The following is a 20,644-nucleotide window of genomic DNA, read 5'->3' as shown; positions in this document are numbered from 1 at the left end:
TGGACAAAAGAGTGAATGAAGGAAAGCAATGGAAACTAAGCACAGAAAGGATTAGAGCCATATTGTCACAAGATTCAAGGCCAGAGAGAAGGTGTATCTGAATCCAAATGCAAAAGCAGCCACTAGAGGTTATGGAAGGAGGAAGTGCCATGATCAGATATTAGCGTATTCACTTTGATAGTGGGGTGGGGAAGAGACCGGAGAGGAGAGAGATAACATACAAGGACACCTGTTAGGAGGGTTCACACTTTGTCTGGACCTTACTTTGCTGCACTGTCAGATTCTCTCATTCTAACCTGGCTCACTGATTGTACATCTATTAACCGCCTTCATTCCTCCCCCTTCTCCTCTTCCTAATATTACTACTATTGTACTATAATAATAATAATAATGAAATATATATATATACTACTTATAATGTGCCAAGAACTAGGTGCTTCTTAATTATTTTGACATTTGTTCTTCACAAAACCCTGGGAGGTAGGTGTTCTTTTATACCCATTTTACAATGGAGTTAATCGATGCCAAGTTGAAAGATTTGCCTATGGTTACCTTGCTAGTAAATGTCTGAGACCAGATTTGAGATCAGTTCTTCCTCACTCCAGATCCTCTACTAACCAGATCCACTCTATCCACTCTGTCATCTAGTTTTCTCTTCTTTTTAACAACTTGGTTTTCCTCCTAAAATTTATCCACCATTATCTACTTGTCCCCATAAGCTCAGTTTTGATTCCTTAGTATGTATCTCAAACGCCTTTATCCAGCCTGACCCTAATTATTCAGCTGCAATATCTATGCTATGTCCTTACACTTCAGACATATTTTCTATTGATGAGAATGCTTGTTAATGTATCTAGTAACTAGAATTTGCCTATTGACCACCCTAGGTCCCAAGACTCACCCCAATATTTTTAAGCTTATTTTCAAATTAGAAAGGAGAAAGAACCTGAAAGTCCATATCCTTTTAACCCACTAATAATTAATGCTGATGTTCATGAATTCACAAGTGTGGAGTGAGGGATCTTTGTCTTGGGTAAACTGCTTAAGGTAGGTGAGAAAGTCTGATTCAGGTACTAGTGTATCTAAGAGGGTAACACTCTCTGAGAAAAGCCACCATCACACACCACAGAAAGATCAGTCCTGCATAACTGCCATGATTGTTTATGCTTTCCTTTATTATTTATTGAAATACTGGGGAAGGATAAAAATTTTTAGGGAAAAATTGATGTCTTTTTTAACTCTTTTGGTTTGATACCAACAGAGAAACAAAACAGATGCATGAATTTTGGGTCATGGACTCAGTCTCTGATTTCTTCCACTGATCAACTAGAAGAAAAAAAGATGTATCATAAGCAAAATTCTTGTTTGAGTTTTGCTCAAGGTAAAGCTATCTATCTGTATATTCATCTTGTTTTGAAGCTATAGGAAAGCTTCTCCTCTGAAAGGGAGTTTAGCCTTCTTTGTTGGACTCTAGATGATGGAAAAACCTGGAGGAGAAATGGGTGGGTGTTAAATAGAGAAGCAAAGAATTCTTCTTCCTCATGGTCTTCAAGTGAATCCTGGATGATAAATTGTCAGCTATGGAAGAGAGATAATTCTGTGGTAGGGACTGGAAATTATCAGGGGTTCTTAAATTTTTTTAATAATGGTAACTATGTTTAATATGATTGGTTTCCTTGGCACTCATGTAAATTTTATTTTGTTTATTTCAAAAACATTATTTTGAGAAGGGGTTCACAGGAATCAACAGGCTTCCAAAAAGATCCATGAAACAGAAAAGGTTAAGAACACCTGGCCTAGAAGGTCTCTGAGGTCCCTTCTATACCCAAGATTCTGGATTCAGTGACTGACTGAAACTGGGGCTGTTAGACTACCTGTGCACAAGCATTCAAGTTTGACTGGGTTACAGGTTCGTCTTTTTCAAAAAGATGATCAGCTAAAGAAATTGATCAATTACAACTTATGCATGCCCCAGATTCTACACACCTATGATTTTCATTCAGTCTAACACATAGGAGACAGGGTAGACTAACATTTGACAAGTGAAAGAAAACTACAAATGCGCAATAAAAAACCAAGCATTCAATGGACACATTAAAACATTTTAGTCAAAGGTAAAAAGGGAATAGCCTCGTGCTTTAAGAATTATCAGTGATGAACTTTTTGGAAACTAAGGGTGGAAACCAAAGTACACCTGGCTAAGCCCAAATGTGAGGTATGACCAAGGCCTCCCAAAGGTAGATTCATTAAAAGAAAAAAGAAGTCCATACATCTGCAGCAAAGAAAGCTTCCTGGTTGGTTTTTTTGCAGCCCCTGTCCACGAATGTAGTGAAATCAGTAGCGATCCCCTTGACCTGGCCATCAGTGATATTGGGCTTGTGTTTCACAAGTTTCACAAGTACACTGGAATGAAAGAAAACACAAAAATTCCCATGAAATGCCAGGAGTGACCAGGTTGGCCAACCGTGCCTCATCTGCCCCTAGCTCTAGGTCAAAAAGCAGAGTGAAGATACTGACATCGCAACCTCAAGTTTGGAGAAAGATGTGAGTAAAGATGGTCCCTTTGAAGACATTAGGGCCTCCATTACCTGTTCCTCCCTTCCCCTTCAGGGATTCTAGACATCTTACCATAGGCTTCATCACAAGTACTTTGGACATCTTAAAGCGCTACATAAACATTGGTAGCAATCATTACTATTAAATATTATTCAATTATAGTCATTTGCCCCACAAGCTTCTTCTGAGTGCCTTGCCTTTTAATTACTCTCTAACTACTCTTCCCTAACATGTTCTTGTCCTAAAACAGAAAGGTTTTCTCATGTTCTCAGTACAATGTCTTTCTCACTATCGAGGAAAAAGCAAATAAGTTTGAGGAAGGCAGGAGACCAAATGCTCCAGACCTTTGCTTTTTGCTCTGTCTCTCCTCTTCGGGAAGTGTGCACAGGTCAGCATGGAAGGTGAATTTCTCTTTAGAAAATGGCTTGGGTTGGTATGTGTCATCAGCTCCCAAGGCAGAGAAGCAGGGCCTGCTGTTCACCAAGGAGTCTGTGCAGCATTTGATGATTCTGTCACTCACAGGAGTCTTCTCATGCAGGTGACACAGTTTGTCAAGTACAATAGCCAGCTAAAGAAAAAGAAAAAATGGGCTGAATTCACCAAATGGATAGGGTGGACACATTAGTACATCAACAGACTAAATTGAACTGCTGTATTGAAACCCACCCTTGCTCTTTACCTCAGGCTAATATTAGCCATTGAATTTTGAAGCTTCCCTTTCATGAGCAATTAGAAGCTTCTAAAAATGTAGGTTTTTTTTAAAATAAATCAGTTAAGGGTTTTTATTTGGAGTTTAAAGGGCTCTACTTATGAGAAAGCAAGACCAACACTGATAGAGGGCATTCCTCTGTCACAGATTTTTTTTTATTGGCCTCTTGGGTAAAACCTCACAATAATAGTATTAAAGTAGAAAAGAAAAGAAAAAACTCACAGAACCCTCAGTACAGTCAATTTTCTCTTGGTCACTGACTTTACAGCATTTACGGCCAACTTTTGCTAATTTATGTGCAAGGTTGATCAATGTTGAGATTGATATTTGAGGTGCCTTCCTGGTATAACAGACAAGCAATCTGGAATTACATTGCTCTAAATGTTTATAGTCAAAGAATAACTTTTAAATAAAACAATAATGATAAAAATGATAGCATTAAAAACTTGTCTAGCACCAAACACCAATCCAGAGTCAGCTTGACATCATTGAACTGAACATCCCTGGTAGTCAATATGGCTCTTCCATTTTTCTTTCTCTCTGGCCCTCCACTATCATGGCCTCCACTACCCAACCATTCTACCCAATACTGTGTTTTGCATAGTGGTGACAAGGATATTTTACAAGGTTTCACAAGTCCTCTCAATGAGGTTCACGTTTTCAGTGATGGAAGTTTCCCAAATATCCCAGGTTTCCCCAGTATTAATCTGTCATACATGGGTGTTTCTTCCACACTGAACTTACTTAACTCTTTCATCTCCACCACCTTTTGGTATTCTATTCTACAAGTTGAGTATCCATTACAAAGAGGAGTCCAGTCATTTATTTGTCCTGAATCATTTTGTTTACATTTCAGATGGTGTCCCAAGCCTCATATTTGCCTGAAAAAGTCTGGAATTCTTTACTCTACTGTTTCTTTCATGGTTTTTAGCATTGGATCACATCACCTTTCAAGCTTCAACTTTCCATGCAGAAGAATCTTATATAACTCAACATTGGATCATAGACTTAGAACTGGAAAGGACCTTGGAGGCCACTGAGTCCAACACCCTCATCTTACAGAGAAGGAAACTGAGTCCTAGTGACTTGCCCAAGGCTAGACAACAACCAAGTGTGAGAGTCAGCTCAGAACCCAATATCAAACTCAGGTTTTCCTGACTCCCAGCCCACTGCTCTCTTCACTGCCCCCTGCTGCCATAGTCTATGAGTCATAGCAAACCAATACTGCCCTTAAACCCCCAAATTATTAAAAGACCAAAGGCTTGCAGAACACTTCGAAAGGGAAAGTTTAAGCTTTCATGTTTTATAGCCTTTTGTAAGAGACTGTCCTTTTATCCTGCTTGGTCATCTCTGGTTACCTTGACCTATGTCTGGTCCCTGGACCCAGATGGCTCTGGAGAAGAAAGTGAGGCTGCTGACTTGGCACAACACTGCTTCTCTTAATTCTAATTCATTTTTAAGTTATTGAAACATCTTTCTGATGTCATGGGCCTCTTCAAGAACGAACAACACAACCACTACCTTACATCTCATTAAACTTCAAATATTAAAAACTGTTCAAGTAACAAGGTCCTACTTCCTCATTTTCAAAACCATATTCTTCAACTTTTTCAAAAAGATCACAGTTTTCCTTGTTTAAAAGGTTGCTATCATCAATAACAGTTTTCAGATGTTTTGCCTGAAAGAGAACAAAATGGTCCTCATAGCATGTCCTCTGGGGACACATTACATATATTGTATTTTTTTTTTTCCGCTGATTATACACAGTTTAGAGATCATGTTAGAATTAGCCCTCAACAGTCTTTCCATTTAGCTCACTTAATTCATTCAAAACCATACATAGAAGATCAGACAAGGCTTTCAAGACTTCAGGATACCGATTCCACTACCTAATGACCATCATGTTCAGGAAAACTCAAAAATTTCTTCTGTGTGCCTAAACTGAGTCTCTCTTAAATATTACGTCTCAGAATGCTTTTTCACATTCTGTCTTAGGGGAAATGGAGACAAGCAAAATCTTCTTTCTCAAACACCTGTTCTAGAATGACAGAGTCTTATTTTTGGCCTTCCCATCTCTAGGATGGCTCTTCTTAATTCTTTTAAAAATTACTCATAACAACCTGATTTGAAGGTCCAGAATGAGTCCCAAGATAAGGTCCAATTAGCATTCATACGATTTTTCTTTTTTTCCTTTTGTTATGTACTGTGCTATCATTCCCAGATCAAGCAGTCTTGAGCACATGGAATCCCAGGATAGCAATTCATTTTTTCTCTCTTCCTCATGAGAAGCCTACCACTTTGGCATAGCAAGAAGGAGGGTCAGCTGTGGAGCAGCACTCCTCAAGTGTGTTTTTATAGTCCTTGCCAAGCCTTAGCAGTGTGGCTACAGCAAGTTCAGGGTGTCTTCTTGCACCATCATACAAATAGTTTAAAAACAAACATCAAACAGATGTGAACATGGTAGGGAACAGGATCAGCCCCCAGCATTCTTCCTCTGTCCTAAAGTCCCATAAATTTTGTAATGTTACAATAATAAAAAATAATTTCTGACATAAAATATTTAGACCTCACTTTTCCTGATCTTTATATTGATGGATTCACCAAATGGGGTTAAATATTTCTTTTTTTCAAAAAATCAGTTCTGTGCTGCCCTACGCTATAATATTACAACCTATCACTGAGTCCAGAGGACAGCAGAAACCTGTCTCCCAGTTCCACACTTGTAGCGGTCAGCTCCATCCTGCACTCTTCTCTTCTTTATTGGTCACATATCTGGATGGCTATCAACTTCTCAGTTAGTCTGCACATTCCTGGATTGTTAATATTCTATCTTATACTTCCTTGCATTCCATGCAGTGCCTTATTCAGAACTGTGAGTGTAATATGGACTGAACACATATTTGTCCAACAAAAGAGAGTGAATGAGTGAATGGACCAGTGTATGGTGGCATGCATGGATGGATTAAGAATGGCTCAGCAGACAGAACTATTCAAAGTTTCCCTTTCTTCCCTAATAAATGAATGATACTGTCATCAAGCCTCAAGGTCACAAAGTGGGAAGTTTCAGAGCTAAAAGGGGCCTTGCAGCCCTTTGTCCTCCTCCAAATACCAGAGGGCCAAAACTATCTCCAAGTTTCCATATATCTGTCCTCTGTGGGCCAAGCAGGACAGTTATGACTTCTTGCTGTCATTGGCCCTTCCTTGAGGCTGAAAGGAAGAGAGTATACTTCCTGGAGCCAAAGATGAGATTCAATTAAGCTGAAGTCACAGAGTCATTGGCCTGGATCTCATGACTAAATACAACAGACTACACAAAGAACAAGGGGTGTCTCTATTTCTGCCTAAAGGACTTGGGAGAGGAAAAGGCAAGGAGTAGCCAACAGATCTCCAACTGTATGCAAGTAGAGTGCCAGGGACATGATAGGGACATGTGACAGGACCCCAAGAGTGAGATGAAAAGTGTAATTTCTTGGATAAGTAGAGGTCCTTTGCCTCGTTGTAGTTTTTTTTTTTTTTTTTTTTTTTTTTTAGCAATCGGGGTTAAGTAACTTGCTCAAGGTTACACGGCCAGGTGTTTCTGGGTGGGTGCTAAGTGTCTGAGCCCGGGATTCGATCTCCAGGTCTTCTCAACACTGGAGCCGGTGCTCTTACTTGCTGTGCTACCTGGCCGCCCCCCTCATTGTAGTTTTTGCAAGAATCCTTGGTTACCACATATTCAGCAAGGAAGTTAGGGAAGTCACCAGTAATGTCCTCATTCTCCAAATCAATAATGCACTGGCTCTTCTCTATTAGAGGATTGTCACAGCATTTTCTGAGTTTGGAGAAGCTTGAATCTTTGTTGCTACAAATGTAGTCAGAAAGAGCCACCTACATGCAGGAAGAGAGAAGTGGTTTAACAGAGGGTCAAATATCCTAAGACTCTAGGGACTCCAATCCAACTCTGCCTTTCCCTTCTAGAATGCCCTGTGGAACCTCCCCATTTTTAACAAACTGTCCTTCACTTAGACCCCTTCCTCTGGAGCTCCTTCCCCATCCTTGCAGCCTCAGAAAACTTACATTCCCCTAGAGACAGTTCATGCCTGCCCATCCCCTCCAGAATGGGATGTCCTTTCTCTGATTCTTTATGTGTGTTCCCTCCCCACAAACACATACACAAAGACATGGAGCCAAGAGATAATGGAGGTCAAGGGGTTTCTTGCCCACTCACTGACACTTTCAGGCCCTTCCCCTGCCACCAGCCCTCACTATCTTCTTTTGAATTTAAACCCAACCCGATGCATCAGCCTGTCCAGACCCTAGTGGGTTTTATCTACCTCCCCCACATCATTCTCCCTCCTTTCTCCTGCACTTCAATGCTTGGTTTCAGCTCAAGTCTCTCCCCACTCCTGTCCATCCTCCACTTGTCTGATTTTCCCAAGGCTTGTGCGTAAGCGTGTCACTCCCCTACTTATTGAATTTAATGGGTCCTCAATGGCTCCTTAATGAAGAACTAAATATGACCTGTTTAATATCCAAAGTGCTCCATAACCGGTCCCCTACTTACCATGTTAGTCTTCTTTTTTTTTCTTTTTTGGAGGGAAGGTAGGGCAATTGGGGTTAAGTGACTTACCCAAGGTCACACAGCTAGTTTGTGTCTGTGTCTGTGTGTGTGTTGTCGGAGGTTGGATTTGAACTCAGGTCCTCCTGACTCCAGGACCAGTGCTCTATTCACTGTGCCACCTAGCTGCCCTCCTTGCTAGTCTTCTTACACTCCACTCCATTCCACAATCTCTTCCGTCCAGGCACACTGGCCTACTTGGCACTGGCTCTCCCCCATGCCTCAGTGCTCTGTCCCCTTGCCTTTCCAGCTTAGATTTCCTGGCTTTTTAAGGTAGATTAAGAGGTCCTCCAGCTGTAAGAGCTTTCTCTCCTCAGATTACCTTCCATGTACTCGATGTATATCTTACATATTCATTATGTATTTGCACATTGTCTTCTCTCACCAGAATGGAAGCTGAGGACAGGGACTTTATTCTTTCTTTGTATTCCAAATGTACATAGCACAGTGTCTGGCACACAGAAGGTGTTTAATAAATGCTTGTGGAATGTCTGACCAAATGGCTAGAAGCAATATTTACCTTAGCCTCAATAGTTTTTATTTTTTTTTGTCCAAGATAGCAACAAAAAATTACAATTATACTATAAAAATTAATTTTGTTAAGGGAAGTAATAGAGTTTGAGGGTGCTAGGAGCCATGGCATCAGAGGGAGTGCTAAAATTTCTCAAAACAGGGGATTTGGGGGGAGCAATGAGAACACTAGAACCAGACCTGTCTACTGTATTTCACCATCTTGTTAATGACCTCCCTTATTTTATCAAGCAACAAGGAATTCCTAAGCACCTTCCACTTGCAAGGTACTCTGATAGACCCCAGGAATCCAAAGACAAAAAAGTGCTTATCCTCTAACAGCTTATATTTTGTCCAGGGAGATAACAAACATATGCATAAGTTTCATAGAAATATATACAAATCAACCCATGGTAACTTTCTGTGGGGAGAGACGAGTGACTGAGGAGAGCAGAGAAGGCTTCCCATAGAGAAAGACACTTAGACTCAACCTACTGCCTGGTATACAGTAGATGCTTTTAATAATGCCAGTTGACTGATTGGCTCACAGACTGAACTGAGGTTTGAAGGAAATTATGAATTCAAATTTATTCATTATAATCCCTCTCATTCTAAATGTATTAAATTTGTGTAAGAAAAAACTCAGACAAGTACATTAGAGAGAAGCTTATATAACAAGATGAGTAAATACAAATAAATATTTACTCTATCACCAGCACACCCCAACAGGTCAACATGGCAGCATTCCTTGTGAACCTTGGCAATATCATTCACTATTTTATGCATTTCAGCAAATTCAACCTTGGGGAATCTCTGACTTAGCTGAGCTATGAGCCTAGGAAGAAAATTCTCAAGAGGAATTATTAGAGTTTAAAGTTTACATGAAAATTTCCTGGAAATCATTTTTTATATTGCTATGAAATTCCCAAATGTGTTAACACATAGAAAGTATTTGGGAGATACAATTGAATATGACATCGGTGTTGACTCTGAACTCTCACCACAAATACCATCGCTACCTGAGCCCAGAGTGAGGAACATGAGTTCAAATCCAGCCTCAGATATTTACCAGCTGTGTGACTCTGGGTAAGTCACTGAACCTCTATCTGCTTCAGTTTCTTCATCTGCAAAATGGTAATAATAATGGCATCCACCTTCCGGGCTAGTTATTAAGGATAAAATGACATAATATTTGTCAAAACACTTTGAAAACCTAAAAGCATCATATACATGCCAGCTATCATTTATTGTTCCCAGTACCAGCATAATCACTTATGAGGAACTCTGGGTTTATGATCAGTAAAGGACAGGGTGGTTAACCATTTAGTCCTCCAATATAATCATAGAACTAAGAGAAGTCTTATGAAACTAGTCAATCTGTGACCCCTCCAGGCAATACTGGGCCAAAACCTGTTAAGAAAGTTGGACATTCCCCTGACTTCTAAGGACCTCCCAGAACAGAGGATTCTGAGTTGCTCGTCTCTCACAAGAGCTCTTAAGCAGTCAGATACACACATTAACCTATATGGACGACAAAAATTGATCAGAAAAAAAATCCTTGTCTTCATTAACCACAGGAAATAAACACATGGAATGTTTATCAAGGGGTTCACTGGTCTCCTTAAGGAGGAAACTATTTCCAGGTCTCACAAGGGAGAGAGTTGGGTAGGGGAGGACACGGGGGTTGGGGTGGATGGTAGCAGAGAAAGGTTCCTTAGTTCTGACTGGGCTTGCATGTGCTGACTTATCAGCTGACTGATAAAACACCTTATGATTACAAAGCACTTCCACATATATGCATATGTATGTGTGTATGTATGTTATATGTACACATACATATATTATATATACACATACACATTTGGATTGTGGGGCTTAGATGATATGTGTAGATAGATGGATAGATAGATAGATAGATGGATGGATAGATGGATAGATAGATGGATGGATGGATGGATGGATGGATGGATGGATGGATGGATGGATGGATGGATGGATGGATAGAAGAATGGATAGATGATAGATAGATAGATAGATAGATAGATAGATAGATAGATAGATAGATAGATAGATCATCTGAGTCCCACAATCCAAAGTAGTGGAGCTAGAGTGTTATCTCTGTTTTACAGATGAGGAAGCTAAAGAGGCAGAGTGGTTTTCCCAAGATTCCAAAGTTAACAAGCTGCAGAGGCAGGAACCATAACCAAGTCTCTCTCTCTCTCTTTTTTTTTTTTTTGCTTTTTGGAGGGCAACTGGGGTTAAGTGATTTGCCCAAGGTCACACGGCTAGTTTGTGTGTTAAGTGTCTGAGGCCAGATTTGAACTCAGGTCCTCATGACTCCAGGGCTGGTGCTCTATTCACTGTGCCACCTAGCCGCCCCCCAATTCTCTTTAATGTTCTATTTCATTAGAACCTTAACAATCACCAACACAAATAAACTTTATGCAAAGAAAGATTATGTATTAAAAATACCTATGAGTTTCTGGCCTACAATCAGTTTTCAAAGTCATATACTTATATATTACACATATACATTTATATACATATATATACACATACATGTGTGTTAGCCATATATGTGAAAGACTCTGACCAGCTCACTCAACCTTTCACTTTTCTAGGCAGCTCTCTAAGATTAAAAGTTACAGAGAAGGTGCCAACCTGCATTTAGCCAAGGAAATTTCCTTATCTGAGAATTCTTTATATCAATGAAATCACTGGCCAATCCTCCTATCCCTATACATGAGACATAAACCAATATTGTTCTCTTCGTGTCCCCTCCTGCATTTTGTTGTCCTCTGTGTAGTTTTTAAATGTATTAATGATGCTTTTTCCATCTCTCTCTCCACCCATTAATTTAGCCCTTCCCTGTCTACCTGGTCACCCGCATTAGAAACCCTCCCTGTTATAAATATGTATATACAGTAGCTCAGCAAAATAAGGCAATGCACTGACCAGGTCAGAGAATGTATATTTAATTGTGCACCTCCACTGCACCACCTGTATGCCAAGGACTTGCATCAGTAGTGACTTGAAGTCATTGTTATTCTAAGAAGGCAAAATCTTCTTGGACATTTTTCTTTTCTTTTCAGTCCTATTAATGAATGTGGCAAGTACTTCTACTCCAAACTTTTCAACAGGGCATGCAAATGCTTATCTTCAGACTCAGAGTTTCAGAATATGGTATCTAATGTTCCCCTGCTGCCTTGGATACCTCTTTCATACACTTTATCCCTCTATGAAATGGCCTGAAGAAGGAAAGGCAAACTACTCCAGTATCTTTGCAAAGAAAACCCCAAATGCAGTCAAAAGGGTCGATCGCGATTGAAAAAGACAGGACAACAGCAAAACTATATCTGTCAACTGCATCTTTAGTCCTACTTAATGTTCCCAATATCATCAGTCAGCACAGCTCATTGTTCGGCTTACAGTAGAGTCTGTTCACTCCAAATCCTCCACAAATATAAATTCACATGTTTATATGCACGTGTGCGCGCACACACACACACACACACACACACACACTACCGACCCCAGGATGCAGAAAGTTCTCAATTGCATTATTACAAATAATGAAATGATAAGAGTGGTTTGGAAAGTTGAAGCAACACAGAGGCAGAACCTCTCATACTACCAGTTACAGATGTGAGATCAGTATTGAAGAAGAAGGAAGGATCAGATATTTAGAGTTGGAAAGAGCACCAAGCACCATCCCCTCAAATTACAGATTAAAAAACTGAGGTCAGGAGAAATTAAGTGACTTGCAGAGGGTCACACAGCAGGTAAGCACCTGAAATGGGACTTCAACCCAAGTCTTTCTGATACCCCTCTTCCCCAAGGGCCTTCTCTACTGCACCACAGTGCCTCTGAAGCCAAGGGCCAGGATTCAAGAAGGTGCTGATGGCCTATGGATTCTCTCTCTCTCTCCCTCTCTCTCTCTCTCTGTCTATGTCTCTCTGTCTCTGTCTCTCTCCCTCTGTCTCTCTCTCATTCAGTGAATATTTTATCATTGAAACAGATGGATTCATCACCACTCTGGCAACATATTTGTATTGCCTAACATATTTTGATGAGCATAGGCAAGGAGTGCTGGGGCATAGAAGTAGGGGTGTCTTCTGGCAACCTCACACAGGTAGCTGAAATTGGCAAAGAGAACCAAGTGGTGACTTTTGAGTAGCTATGAATAATGAATGTCCCCAACCTTGTACCCACATCAACCAGAACCAGGTAATATCAGTTTATGCCTCCAACTGAACCTAACTAGATGAACTTGATCAAGAGCTGTGACTTCACTGGCATTCTTTCAGTTCTAATTAGGAATTGGTGCATCTAGGACAATTACCACCAACAAAGCCTAGGGTAAATGATGTAAAAGCCCCTTTTCATTTGAGGAATGAAGAGACAGACACCCTGAGAGAGCACCAAAAGTCTTGGGGAAGGCCATAAATAGGGAGTAATTCACCAAGGTCCAGCATTGTCATATCAAAGTTAGTTTTTCCAGCTAACTCAGGGCTGGGTGCTGCTATTTCTCCACTGATCAAAGTGCTATAAATGTTTTCAGCTTTCTCCTAATCCACAACCCCTAGGACCCTAAATCTAGGTCCAACTTGAGCATGGGAAATTATGAGCAGGGAAACTCCCTCTATCTATCTATCTATCTATCTATCTATCTATCTATCTATCTATCCATTTTTTCAGATAGATAATAGTCTTTGCCAAGCTTCCTGCGGCACTGGGACCACAGAATTATAGAGGGAGGGTCTCCAATCCTCTCATTTCAGAGATGAGGAAACTGAGACCAAAGGAACTTCAGTGACTTTCCCTTATCAACTAGAAGGCACAGTGAATAAAGCACTGGGCCTGGATGCAGGAAAACCTGAGAAAATTAGTAGCAGTGTGACACTGGGCATGTCACATAATCTCTGCCTCATCTGCTGCATCCATAAAGTTGGAATCATAACAGTATCTAGATGATATGTTGTGGGGATAAAATAAAATTATATTTGTAACCCCCTTAGCGCAGGGTCCAGCGCCTAGAAGGTACTTCATAAATACTTATTCCCCTTTTCCCTCGGTTCCACAGTTAGTATGTATGACCTATGCCAGGGCACCTTGTCTTCTACGGTGGCTCACTAGCCCCTACTCTCATTTTCTGATCTCACTTACTGTCCCATTACTCTGTTTTCATCCTTTTCGATGTTTTAGCAGATAACAATAGCATCAGGGGCTTCAATTTTAGGGAGGTCTGGGTGGTCATCTTTGTGGCTCAGGAAACAATAATTTCTCTCCAGTTCCTCCTTAGCACAACAATCCTCCATCTTGCCGTACATCTCCTAAAAAGACTTGCCACTTTATATAACTTACCCCCTAAAAGTTGGTGCTAGGAGAGAAAAAATAGGTGGTTAGTCACTGACCCATTTAAGCCAACTTGACTTTCTTATTTGGGTGGAACAAGACTCAGGAGACGAAGTTAGGAGAAGAAGCTGCCTTAATAGTCCTCTCAAAGTATTTAACTATCTCTTAGTTGAGAACAATTCCTTCATTTTTTAATGAGAGGGAACAGTTCTGGACTGGTATTTGGGTGAGCAGTACAAGAACAAAGAGAGAAATGGGCTTCTTGGGGGACACATGACTATTGATTCTGATCTCCTTTCTGAAATGAATTGAAGAGGTCAAACTCAACCATAGGGTTGATACTCACAAGGGATTTGTCTGAATTTTCTGCTGTCTCAGCTGTCCCAGCACAGCCTTTTGCAAATTCCTTAACCTCATTTACTATTTTTATATGGTATTCAAATGGGCATTTCTGGAGATATTGAGCAAATGTGCTCAAAACTCTGAAACAAAGAGTTCTTCTTACTGAAAGCAAAGATGATATTAAATATAAAAAATGCATTATAAATTGTTTGCTGTGCTGAAAATCCAATTGTATCCACGCCACCTTCAGGTTGCCTAGAGGACCATCCACACCACTCCAACTTGACTAGAGTACCAAGGCATCCTGAGAGAGACAGGGGTGGCATGTGCCTCATGAGTGAACCACCACCATCTGGGTGGAAACAGCCCAGGACCCTGCAGCTAAGAGCCCTAAGAATAGTATCACCCCTCTACTAATGCTTTGTCTACTCTGACATCCCCACAGCCATTAAAAAGGGGATCAATCCTTGTAGAGATGACTTATGACAACTGGCTCTAAGGCTGCTTGCAGCCCCCACCCCTTCTGCAGCCACAGCTACTGAAGACCCAGAAAACAAAATTCTCCTCACCAAACAAAGTCCTTGGAAAAGTCAAATGGCTCAACAGTAGAAACAGAACAGTTTTATCAGTTGGGATGCCATTAAAGGGGAGCTATTACCATGTACTTTGCTATTGTACCTAAGGATTATGGGATTTTTCCATCTGCCTTGTAGCTGCATTCTCTTAAATGGGTTCTCCTTGAGAATAGGGACTGCTTTGCTTTTCTGTGTGTGTGTACCTCCAGCCCTGAGCACAGTGCTTGATGCATGGTTTTTTCATTCATTCACTCTGCAAGGATCAATATAGATCATCTCTTCATCACTGCTCCTGCCAAAGGAGGTAAAGAGAACAAGCATTTATATAGTACCTACTATGTCCCGGGTACTGTGCTCAGCACTTTACAAACATTCTCTCATTTGAACCTCACAATCTGATACACACCCTACTCCAGTCACACTTCATGCTGTGACTGATTTTTAAAGTTGTGTTTTACCCAGAGGAATTTGTATTTAATACCTTATCAAATTATAAACATGTATCTAAATGTTTTGTGCCTTTGATTCAGTACCATGTCCTTTATCCTAGATTCCCATTTGGACATTTTAGTTTGTGATAGTTGTAAAATTTTAACCAACCTAGGAGCTAGGTTTGGAGAGCTGCATGAACAGGAGCCCTAAGTTCAGAAAACCATTTGCACTACTGAATTTACCTAAATGTAATAAGAGTCTAGAAAAAACCTTACTAAATAAAAAAGGATTAGAATTCTTCCATTTCATTCATTCTTACCTTTACTGAGGAAGTGTAGTAGGTTGAAAACAAATGAGGTTAATTCTTAAGGTAGAACTCTAAGCATTAACCAGGAGATAAGGACTTTGTGGAGGAAGAAGATCCTCCTAAACCCCCAAAATCATTCTGTGTAGAAGGTCACCCATTTCATGTAAGACAATCATTGAGTAACTGAAATCAATTCAATTAGGCATCTAGACCTAAGTCTAGAAGACTTAGCACAAAGTCTACATTTCACACATATTACATCACCACTTACTAGGCTTGTGACCCAGGGGAAGTCACTCAACCACTGTCTACCTCACCTTCCTTATCTGTAAAAATGGGTATAACAATAACATGCTCAGCTGCTATCCCTAATGACCATGTGGAAATATGGGGTGCCAACTTCACAGGGGCATAGCCCCGACATCAGGGCTTCATAGGGGAGATGTTGAAAAGTTCTTTCATTAGCTACTGAGCCAGAAACCAATGGCAACTGAATATGTTCTGTGGGGCAGCTGGAAGAAAGAGAAGAAAGAGACCTGCTATGTAAGGTATAAAGTAATAATGTCGCATCAATTTTTAAAGGGAATAATGAATGTAAATTTTCAATAGTTATACTTATGGGCCTTTCACATTCTCTTCACCCAAATCTCTGTACCATTTGGCAATCTCACTCGAAGCTAGAAATAAAACAAAGAACATCGATTTCTAGATAGATGGATAGATAGGTAGATAGGTAGACAGACATATATGAGAGAAAGAGAAATACATAGATACATATATATTAAACCACCAACTGAAGACCTCTTCAGTCCAAGCATGATTTATGTATCCATCTGACTGAAAAGATGGTGCCTCTGCCAGTACAGAAAAAAAAATATTTGTAGAATAGTCAAACTCAGTTCAGTAAAACACCTGGAGAATTGTTAAATGGCAAAGGTACTTCTTGAACCATCATTTGAACTTGGCAGTTTATTTTTTCCTCAAATCTAAGTTAGGATTTTATTGGGGTTTTTCAGTCATTTTCACTCATGTTCAACTCTTCATGACCGTTTGGAGGTTTTTTAGCATTTTGTTTTTCTAGCAAAGATACTGAAGTAATTTTTCCATTTCCTTCTCCAGCTCATTTTACAAATGAAGAAACTGAGACAGGATTAAGTGACTTGGTCAATGTCACACAAAGTAATAAGTGACTGAAGCCAGACTTCAATTCAAGTCTTCCTGACTCCAAACCCAGCACTCTGTTCACCTAGCTGCCAGAGTTGGATTTGTTCTTCTATAACCCCTTCAGAGCAGTGCTGGGAGGTCTGTATGAAATGCAAGTGCAATAAACCCAAACTCTAATCATAAAATTTATCTAATGGTTCTACATTTTTATATGCTGAAGCAGAGCTGTTGAAGTCCTAGCTGAGGAGGTGGGAGGAATAGGTTCCCTTTCTGTCTTTGAGATTGTGCAACTTTAAGAAGTCATGGTGGCTACATTTGTTCCATCTGCAAAATAAGATTACAGAAACTTATCCTGTCTAGCTCATTGACAATATTAGACAGACCAATGACTCCTTTTAACACTGTATAGATGCAATCATCCCTATGATTATTTTTCACCTCCAAATGAAAATATACACAATGGGACTGCAAATCTCCAAAGGTGCAATCTTCCTTTAGCCTCTTCTTCTGCATTAAAGGAGACCTGAATAGAAAGATTCTTATGTGCATCTCGACAGAAAATTTCCCTGGAATACAGAGCTGAAGAGGAAAAGAGGGGGAATAAAAGTGATCCACTTCATCTTGTCAACAGTTTGTGGGGATTGGTGGGGAGAAAAGGTAGGATGTTGTAAGGAGAGATGTACTAATATACTTTTTGTAACTGATAATTTTAGATTATTAACTCTACATTTCATTTCCTCCCATTGATTTCAAAATTCAGAATATTCTTACTAAAACTGTGTTTGCTGCCCAAATTCCTTGCACATGTTTGTCTTCTGCTAATCACTTCACACAAAGACCCCATAAATTCATTAAACTTATGTAAAATACTTTATCATATTATAAACATGTATCTAAACATTTTGTACCTTTGATTCAGAAGCATGTCCTTTATCCTAGATTCCCATTTGGACATTTTAGTTTGTGATAGTTGTAAAATTTTAACCAAACCTAGGAGCTAGGTTTGGAGAGCTGCATGAACAGGGGCCCTAAGTTCAGAAATGAGCCTTGGTAAACCATTTTGCACTGCTGAACTTACCTAAAGGTAATGAGAGTCTGGGGGAAAAAATTACTGAATAAAAAGGATTAGAATGCTCCCATTTCAATCATTCTTACCCTTACTCAAGAAGTGTTGAAGGTCCAAAAGTCACTGTATGGCCCAGAATGCATCAAATGAAGAGAGCAGCATCTAGAACATCTAGAATACAGCTACATGTCCAAGAACTTTGCATCATCAATCTCATACCGACCATCAAAAGCAATTGCCCTTTCTGAAGCTGTTATTTCTTCAATTTGGCTTCATTTGTGATTCTTAGAAATAATGCTAGAAAATAATTGGAACTGATTGGTAGTAATAACGATCTTGGCAATATTGAGGTACAAATCAAAAGCTCAAAACCACATGACCAGGTGGCACCTCCTGTAACCTTGAAAATACTGAGATACACTTCATCAGACTGAAGAAGCCTGGGTATTCATGGCAGACACAACAACACAGGTAGGGATAGACACTAAGTTCATATTCTTGGGAAGTTGTGGATTAAGTTAGAGATGAAAGGGAGGAGGAAGGTAATAATAAAAAAAAGAGGTAGGGAAAAGAAAAAGGGGAGAAGGAGGAGAAGGAACAAACAAAGAGGAGAACAAATTAAAAACAAACTTGAGTGGACAATTCAATCAGTAGCATCAGTCTAATTATCCTATGTAAACAAAGATGTATCTGATCAATTTCTCTCTTTCAGAAAAAAAGGGATCCTTTCCCCACATTCTCTTATACCCCTAAGGAAAATATCATTCATTTTTAAGTCAATCACTAACTCTAGCAGATTCTCCCTCTACAAGGAATTTAGATTCACCCTGGGATTCCTAATCACAGAGACCCAGTATCTGAGTCCAGAGGTTATCTAAGTCTACCTTGTATCTGATTAAGAATATCATCTATGACATCACAGACAAGTGACCATTCAGTCCCTGCTTAAAGACCTCTGATGAGAGCAGAACCACCATCTTCCAAGTTAATCCATTTCGCTTTCAGGTAACACTAATCATTAGGAAGTTTTCCCTTTCCTTGAATCTAAACCTATCTTTCTGAATTTCTTCCTATTTAGGGCCATTAATACCAAACTCCTACATCAACATGAAAACCCTTCAAAGATTTGTAGTTGCTTCCACTTCCCTCATAAGTGTTCTGTTTCCCAGTGTCTTCAGTCAATTCCCTTAACATCATTGTTGCCCACTTTTGGAAGGGTTCTCACTTTCCTGATGTAGTGAAAAGACTGGACCTGAAGTCAGGAAGTTCTGGATTTGAATCCCACTCCCACGACATTTTAGATGTCTACTCTATGGCACGGGCATTTAAGTTGTCTGAGACTTAGTTTCCTTTTCTGTAAAATGAGAATTAGACCTACAGTACCTGTCTTAAGTGATTGTGATATCAAATGACAATTTATGTAGGGCACTTTGCAAGCGTTGAAATATAATATGAATGTCAGTTATTATATTTAATACTATTATCATAAAGGTTCTTCCTAAAATATGGTCTCAGAACAAAACAGAGAAGTCCAGATGTCAACTGAAGAGGGACAAAGTACAATGAAACCATGACCTCCCTCATTCTGGACACTGTACCTGCCAAGGGAGTCTAAGAGAACAGTAGCTCTTTTTGGCTGGCATGTTATGCTGTCAGCTCAATTTGACATCAGAAAGTACTTGATGGTATTAGTGGCAATGACATTAAAGAAGAGGTATTACCATCTGCTTTTCCATGGTGTCCTAAGTGCCATGGGATCTTCCCATCTGGTTTCCAGTTGAAACCTTCTATAAGTGTTGTCTCCCTCTTTGGAATGTGAGCCTCTTGATTATTTACCCATTAATATTTCCTTGCTTTGCACATAGTAAACATTTGATAAGTACTTCATTCATTCATCCAACTGAGTTTAGAGTCCACTGAACCCCACCCCCACCCCAGGTATTTATCTGAATGAACTTCGGTCTAACCACCCCACCGCACCATCCTGTATTTATGAACCTGTTGTTTTTTTAACCCAAAAGAAGAGTTCCATATCAATCCATGTTAAATGTCATCTTATTAGATTCAACTTAGCATTAAAGCCTGCCAAGGTGATTATAGAGGCTATGTTGTCTAACATATGAGATCTCCATCTCAACTTCACATCATCTGAAATTGCATGAGAGTCTCTTCTATAGCTTTAGCTAAGTGACTGATGAAAATGTTGACCAGCACAGGACCAAGGACAAGACCTCCTTTGAAGTCGACTCTTTTGATTTGGTCATTCAACCAGCTCTGAATCCACCTAACCTACATTTCTTTAATCTGGCCACAGGCATAGTATGAGAGACTTTGTCAAAACTTTTGTTGCAAATCAAACGTGTAACCCTCAGAAGTATTTAGATGTTTGTTGAAGATACGTAAAGATAGGCTTTTTGACGATGATGATAATGATGATCTCTAGCACAGATTAAGGTTTCCAAAGCACTTTACAATCATTGTCTCATTTTATCTTCACAATAATCCTGACATTTAGGTGCTATTATTTGCTGAGGCTTAAAAAAGTTAACTGACTTGCCTAGGCTCATGTAACCAGCAAGTGTCTGAACTCAGGTCTTCCTGACTCTAGACCCAGAGCTCTACCCCCTGCACCATCCACACATATTCTGTGAATGCTAGTTGTACAGGACAGAGAATAAATCACTTCCACTCAAGTAATAATATGCCTTAATGCAATAATCATAACTTGAGAGAAGGAAAAAAGTTCTAAATCTTTGGGTCTGAAGAGAATAAATCAAGACAATTTTTCTTTTCCAGCAAAATGCTGAAGTAACTTTGGAGTAGCTTTAATATTTTACAATTGGACACACCTAGGGGCAGCTAGGTGGTACAGAGGATAGAGCACTGGCCCTGGATTCAGGAGAACCTGAGTTCAAATCTAGCCTCAGACACTTGACACTTACTAGCTGTGTGACCCTGGGCAAATCACTTAAGCCCAATTATCCAAGAAAGAAAGAAAGAAAGAAAGAAAGAAAGAAAGAAAGAAAGAAAG

General features: G+C 39.8%; 1 pseudogene; it reads right to left on the bottom strand.

Annotated features, from left to right (window-relative positions):
- Positions 1–1,290: 1,290 nt before the first annotated feature.
- On the bottom strand, positions 1,291–17,167 carry LOC138169040 (albumin-like; annotated as a pseudogene).
- Positions 17,168–20,644: the final 3,477 nt, after the last annotated feature.

This window comes from Petaurus breviceps, unplaced genomic scaffold (assembly GCF_028583685.1).
Source record: "Petaurus breviceps papuanus isolate PSGF00001 unplaced genomic scaffold, PetGlider_PUasm1.0 126, whole genome shotgun sequence".
NCBI classification, from domain to species: domain Eukaryota; kingdom Metazoa; phylum Chordata; class Mammalia; order Diprotodontia; family Petauridae; genus Petaurus; species Petaurus breviceps.
Note: the sequence above shows the minus strand (reverse complement) of the source record. Positions and strands in the feature narration are given on the sequence as shown.